We start from the raw sequence: 6,960 nt of genomic DNA, 5'->3' as shown, positions 1-6,960 counted from the left end.
AAAAAAAACCCTCAGTTTAAAAGGTACAATTTATATTTTATTAATGTATTTATCTATATATATTTCTGCAGCTTAAATACGTTCAAAATAATTTAGTAACATTTTCATGGGCATTTTTGCATATTTTTAAATTCCTAATTCTGACACAGGATATGGTATAATTTAAAGTATTCTTCCGCTCAAATTAACCAGCGACTTGCAGTCTGGGTCACACTCCCTATCAGACTGCAGAGTTTAGACTATAAAAATTGTTAAAATAATGCAAATAAGATATTTATAAAACTTATAAATATCTTCTTTGTATTATTCTGATAATTTTTATAGGCAAAACTCACCAAAATTGCAACACTCCCTGGAAATACAGAGAGAGACAAGAGATGAGGCAGTAAGAGCTCAGCCTCTCCTCTGACAGCTCAGACACTGCCTGGGAGCTGGGGCCTGGGCCACGAAACAGCCAATAAAACACAGAGTAAAAGAGCTAATTGAGGCATGCTTTACTGTGAGGGGGCGTGCCTTAGCTCTGATGGACACCTCTGACAATCAGGTGACCAGTTCAGGAAGTACTAAGGCATCAGAGCTGAGCAGCAGCACTGAGGAGGGAAGGAAATTGGCATATGCAGACAGAGGAAACACACAGAGGAGAAAAAGGTGAGGAAGGTCCGCTGCTAGGGGAGATGTGTGTGTAAACCTTTTGTGCTAGGGGGGGGGAATCTTCTATTCTAGTGGGAGATGTGTGAGGGGGATCTATGCTACTAGAAATTTGTGTGTGGGGGGGGATCGGTGCAAGTGGGGCAGGTTCATGTGTGTGTGTAAATCTGGCTCTGATACTAGCCAGTGCCGCCTCCCCATCCATTGACCTCACCGCACATCCATGAAATTATCTAACCACCATATACCAGCAATATACACAGTATTGTCCACTCACAAGTCTCCTATTAGCGCTCATCTAATTTTCCTTGTAAAGAAGCATATGAGAAATTCTGCACTACCATCTAGTAAAATATTTCACTCTGGTTCAAACCCCCTAAGTCAGGGTTTGCTTATTGCAGATATTTTTCATGTGCCTCCTCTTACAGCCTTGAGGGTGTGGTGATGAATGGCAGAACCAATCACAAGCTGCAACCAAGAGATTGACACTGACCTGCTCACAACCTCTCTCTGCAACTACCAAATAGATCTTCTGCTATGGATAGAGGCAGTGTTGGACTGGGGCATGAAATGCAATGGTAGGGGCTAATGACATAGCATGATCAGCTGCTAGAGGTGTGGCCAGTCCACAAAATAAAGTGTTTTTTTTCTGTTTGTTACTTGTAATTATAGGGACTGCACTGTAGCTTCACAGCACCGTAACACTGCTTCCAATCAATCCAATCAGCTGAGTACACACCTATACAATCACACATTCGATGCGACTGTTCGATCGACAATGCTCCCTATCGGAAGTGCCAATCACAGTCCCGATATGCACATACACACATATACAATCCAATGTGCGTCCTTCGATCCCGCGCTGCCCAAATATTGCAAGGAAATTATTGTACCAGCGTACACATTTTCCAGATTTTAGGCTGCACTCACAGTGGGTGTAACTAAAATTAACATTATGGGCAACAAAGTGAATACAAGGCTAATTATGATGGTGATGTTTGGCTTTGACATGTCATAAAGCCCTGATTTTAGTTGACACCAATATGGAGTAACAGTATGTGGCGGGTATAGGTTTTAAGGTAAAGAACGTATGCTTGTGTAAACTATCACTTGCAGTACCACACAGCCCAGCAAGTTGTGGAACTACACATTCCAGCAAGCCAAGCCTTGAGTAATGGATGGTGGGGTAAAGGTAAAAAAATATATATACCCCATAGATCCCACTTATGAACATAGACCAAACCACTCTTATACTCAATACAATTGACACTAGCACAGAAAAGGTTTCTACAATGAATTTTCCCAAGAAGCTGAATGAGAATGGCAGCAGAAAATTCTGCAAGCTATAGATCAGTAAACAGACAACAAAGGCTCCAACCAGAAGGGACGTCTTATGGGACGTGTGCCTCCCAATAATTAAGTATCCAACTCACTGCGGATACTTAAGTACCGGAACAAATCAATACACAGAAGTAGCAGTGAAATTTTTCGGTGCCCGTCTGTCCAACTGCACATGCGTTACCAGAGGTCACACATGCACACAGCCAAAGGACCCACTGTGCAGAGGTAGTGGGGGGGGGGAGCCCCTCGGATCTCTCTTCACAACCATATGGAGGATCTGGGCTCCAAGAGCCAGCACCATCTAAAGATGGAGTTGGCTCTTGCAAGCAAACTACAAACACTTTTCAGTTTTCAGAGTTTGCTGAATACAAGGCAGCCCTATCAGGATCCTAATAATGAATGGGCCAGTTACTGAAAACATGCAGAGACTAGCATTTCTGTATGTGTAACAGGGTATGCTGGCGGACATAATCCTGACGGCCGGCCCGGCGCCCGGCATCCCGATCGAAGTGATGCCGGGCGCTGAGCACGGACAGCTGCGGGGCGGGGGGGAGGGTTAGGTTTAAGGCTCCCGGGGGGGACTTAGGGTTAGGCTAGGGGGATGGAGGGTTAGGGTTAGGCACCCCCGGGGGGGACTTAGGGTAAGGCAGCGGGGAAGGGGGGGGTTAGGTGTAGGCACTGGGGGGAAGGTTAGGGTTAGACACCCCTAAGGAGGGTTAGGATTAGGGAGGGGAATTAGCTTAGTGAATACTTACTTTAGGGACAATCGGGATATTCATCCATGTCGGGCAGCCGTTGTTGGGATTCTAACAGATTCCGTGTAACAGGCCCTTAAGTGATAATGAATATACTTCGTAGACTCGACTGCAAACCACTGATGTACTTTCAGTCACGTTACCCATACTCAGAGTATATGTATCTGCAGCCAGTGGCGTAACTAGGGCAGGGGGCGAGCGGGGCACGTGCCCTGGGCGCCGTGGGACCGGCGGCGTTGCGGGGGTGCCGCTGGCCACGGTACCTGCCTGCCCTAGTTAGCCAGTGCAGCGCCAACCCCAGTGAGTGCGGTCAGCTCTACACATTTACATAAGACCCCTGGAAGCCTAGCGCCGGTCCTGTGCTGCACAGCTGAGCCCCTTCCCTCCCCCTGAGCGCTTGCCCAATAGTGCCAGGAGGTGGGTGGCAGGCGGGCTCAGGCTGTGCATAACACACACATCGCCGCCAGCACTGGCAGCAATGTGTATGTTATTCAGCAGCCAGACTCATTGGCTGCTGCTGCACACACATCACCGCCGAGCGGCAGCGATGTGTGCGTTAAGGATTCTACCTTTGAACCTCTATATACCTCTGCCTATACCTTCTAATATCCTTCCTATAAACCTCTAAGGATGACACTAATTTGCGTACACTGTCATCCAGTAAATAAAGACTCCAGACTTAGAACATGTGGTTCCAAAGTACAAAGTATTATTCAAGTAAAAATACAGCAGTTACACGCTATGATCCTCATATAATCTTAGCGCAAAGAGATTATACAGACCCAAGTACAATTATACATATGCAGTGCTCTCTGGTCCAGATGTTAGGCATCAGCAAGAAACCCCTCGTCAATCAGCATTCAGCACAAAGACTAGGAACCCAGGGTCAGAGCACATATTTATACCCCCCAGAAATAAATAACACAATAGAGAAGTTTGTTGCTAATATCATTGGTCCAACAGAGAGGGCATATGTTACAATGCATTTAACAGGTTGATTCAAATAGACACAACCCAGCCTCTAACAACTGGGGGTCTCTGGTTTCCTGCCCCATGCAACATCCTAACAGTTGTTCATATCATGTACATTTTGTTGCTTGAAGTCTCTGCGGTCCATAAGTTGAGAATTCATGATCTCCACACCGATGGTACCGAAATACTGTTGAGAGAGTACGCATCAGTACAATTCCAAACATGGCTTACTTATCATGTATAAAACCTTAGTTACGAAATAACCTTTATTTCATAGCAATTATAGTAAATTTGCATACTTGGATCTTATACCTTAAAGCTTATTAAACCTTTTATGTGAATATGTAAGCGGGCTTGTAATGTAAAGACGCTAGTTAACTTGGGGCAGATGCGTGCGCATGAAGCTAATAAACAGCGTTTTCATACAGGATCTTATGCATTCGCTAATATGCGATTAGTTACCAGCACAATTGTGCATATTAATGTGTGTATGAGAAATGGTGCACTTAAATCTCACTTAAACTAAGTGAACACCTAGCAGTGTGGAATGCTGAGCCTTATACTTCCACACGCCCCCCTCTCTCAGCAGCCCCCACCCTTCCCAGGCTAAAAAGTACAGTCCTTTGTTCTCCCAGGTTCTTGTGTAAATGCAAATTAGCACAGCTACAAGACCCAAACCTCAGATAACACTCTTGGCTTTGAAGGTATTTTATTGCAGGAAGCCTGCTAATGTAAGGTGCTACAAACGACCCTCTTGCTGTATTCGAGCAGGGCCACCTGGAGTGAGAGCAGACGTCATCTCCTGGAAGCTTGTCTACACAAGCTAGTTGTCACGTGGCCATTTGCTCTGTTTAGCTAATGCAATCCAATATTGACATACTGTAAAGCCATTTCTGAAATATATCCTTTAGGGGAATTATAATAATATACACTTTATCCAGAGCACCCAAACTACGTAAAGTCATGAAATGGGCTTTTGGTGAATCGCCGTGACTTATGGCGATGGTCACAGATGCAATCGCATGATGCTAATAGTAATATCTCCACATGTACTAAAGTGTGAATTTATCTAAAATGGCGCTTAGGCGGCCATTCACAAAATGGCATCTCGCTAACTCATTTCCAAGATGGCGTCTTGCGGCCAGTCGCAAGATGATGTCGCTGCAATTCAATTTTAAACTGATCTGGTCTCAGCCAATAATACAGCTTCGACAGTCCGCCCTTTGATAGCGAACAACATGCTATCACAATCTGATTTTAAAATATAATTTAGGCTTACATTTATATACTATTTAGTGTTATTATGGGATGGCACAAGGTGGTTCTTAATCCATCAATAATGTGTCTCTGAGTGGGGACATAAAACTACTATTGTACACACACCGCGGATCTTGGAAGATCATGTGAAAGGTGTGGGGATACACCAGTCCTATAAAGGCAGTCTTGAAGGGGAATTGAGACTTTACATTATCTGAGGTGTTTTTAAAAATAACATTTCAATAATACATTCAATGCATGTCTAAATATAATACATTAAATGATGGTATTTCCTAGTTCAGGGTTGTAATGCAGTTCTGTATTCACCTTGGTATTCATACTGACCATCATCATAATTTCGTTCTTTTGTTTTACTCTATTTTTACATTTTCCACACTTCAACACAATAGGAACACACCTGACACATATGCCAATTATTATGATGACAATCAGTATAAGGATTAAGAATTTGCCTATACTGGTGATCATTTCCTGGACCCATTCCCCTAGACCTGAGAACCATTTCACTGGGTTCAGCCATGAAACCCATCCTTCTATCTTCTCCCTTACTTCAGTCACTGAAGCGTTATGGTTCTTACGAAACTCCCATTTTAGCTGCAGAATTTCATCCATCTTACGGTCTATCACCTCCTTGGGGTCGCTGGTATCATTGGTGACATAGGTGCAACATTTTACTCCAAATTGGGTGACCAACATTACACAATACCCTCCAGTAACAGCAGTTAAATAATTTAACACTAGCCTGTGTTGCACCAGTTCTTTCTTGTATGCTTGCAATTCTCTCCCTGTATACCTGAATGTGTCATCGTACATCTCGGTGATATTATCTATCAATTTAGCAAGTTCCTGAATATATCTAAAGTTTAATGTACCCCGAGCTATCCTGGTGGGATCCAATGCGACTAAAACTTGAAAGCCAGTTGTCTCACTAATTAACTGAGTGGCTTTGCGCACGTCACCAGCTATCATATTTTGCCTCTGTGTTCATATTGTGTGTGAAGATATGGTGACGGTGTGTTTTTATGTATACCAAGCATTTCCACATGTGTGAGGGTCATAACTTCTGGGACTACTCTTCCCAGGTAACACAAACCTTCGGAACTCGGGGAGAACCACTTATACGCTTTTCTTCCACATATAAAATATACATTATCAGGGAGAACATAAGGAATGGTATGCATCATTATCATTAAGCACATTTCCCTTGCAAACAATCCTATTTCTGGGTCTTCCATCTGGTACATGCAAGTTTCTGGCTGTATTATTTTATTACAATAACCATCTGGCACCTTACCAAAAATTTCTTTGGTGGAACTCAATGTATACAGATACCTAAAATGTTTCCCACTAGATTTAATTGAGCGTAACAGATCATGGTTTATGGACTCATTATCAGCTCTTTGTGAGAAGGTCATCGTCTGATTATTCCCTGTCAATTCCCAACTCCCGTGTTAATTGGAGTTGGTTATGTTTAAACACAAACATGATCTATCTACTTAGAATTGATAGAGTTTGAAATGAGGTGGTTTGGATGAGAGAAATTTTCCATCCAATGTTTTTCCTTTTTGTAATTCTAAAATTTCCGTGATATTCCGCGGAAATGGTACCAACCCTACATTATGCTGTCCCTGTGGCACATGTGAACACACACAGCAATCAGTTTGATTTAACACTTTTCCTACCATGCTATTATAATCCTCTAAAGGATACCCACCCCAGTACGGGTTATATTTAGGTTGGCAACGTTGGATACAGTTCTCATCAACTAGGGACCCACAAAGCTCACAAATACAGGAATCTTCAGACGATAAACCTCCACACCTTCCCCGAGTATCCGGAATGACCGTTCTCTTAACAATAACAATACTAAGATTGGTCAGACACTCCCCTGATTGGCATTGCACTCCTCATGACTCCACTCCATCAGCACTGCCATCAGCTCCCATTTCCTCAATCGGTCTCCCAT

Source organism: Taudactylus pleione, unplaced genomic scaffold (assembly GCF_031769625.1).
Source record: "Taudactylus pleione unplaced genomic scaffold, aTauple2 ptg000017l, whole genome shotgun sequence".
Taxonomy (NCBI): Eukaryota; Metazoa; Chordata; class Amphibia; order Anura; family Myobatrachidae; genus Taudactylus; species Taudactylus pleione.
Note: the sequence above shows the minus strand (reverse complement) of the source record.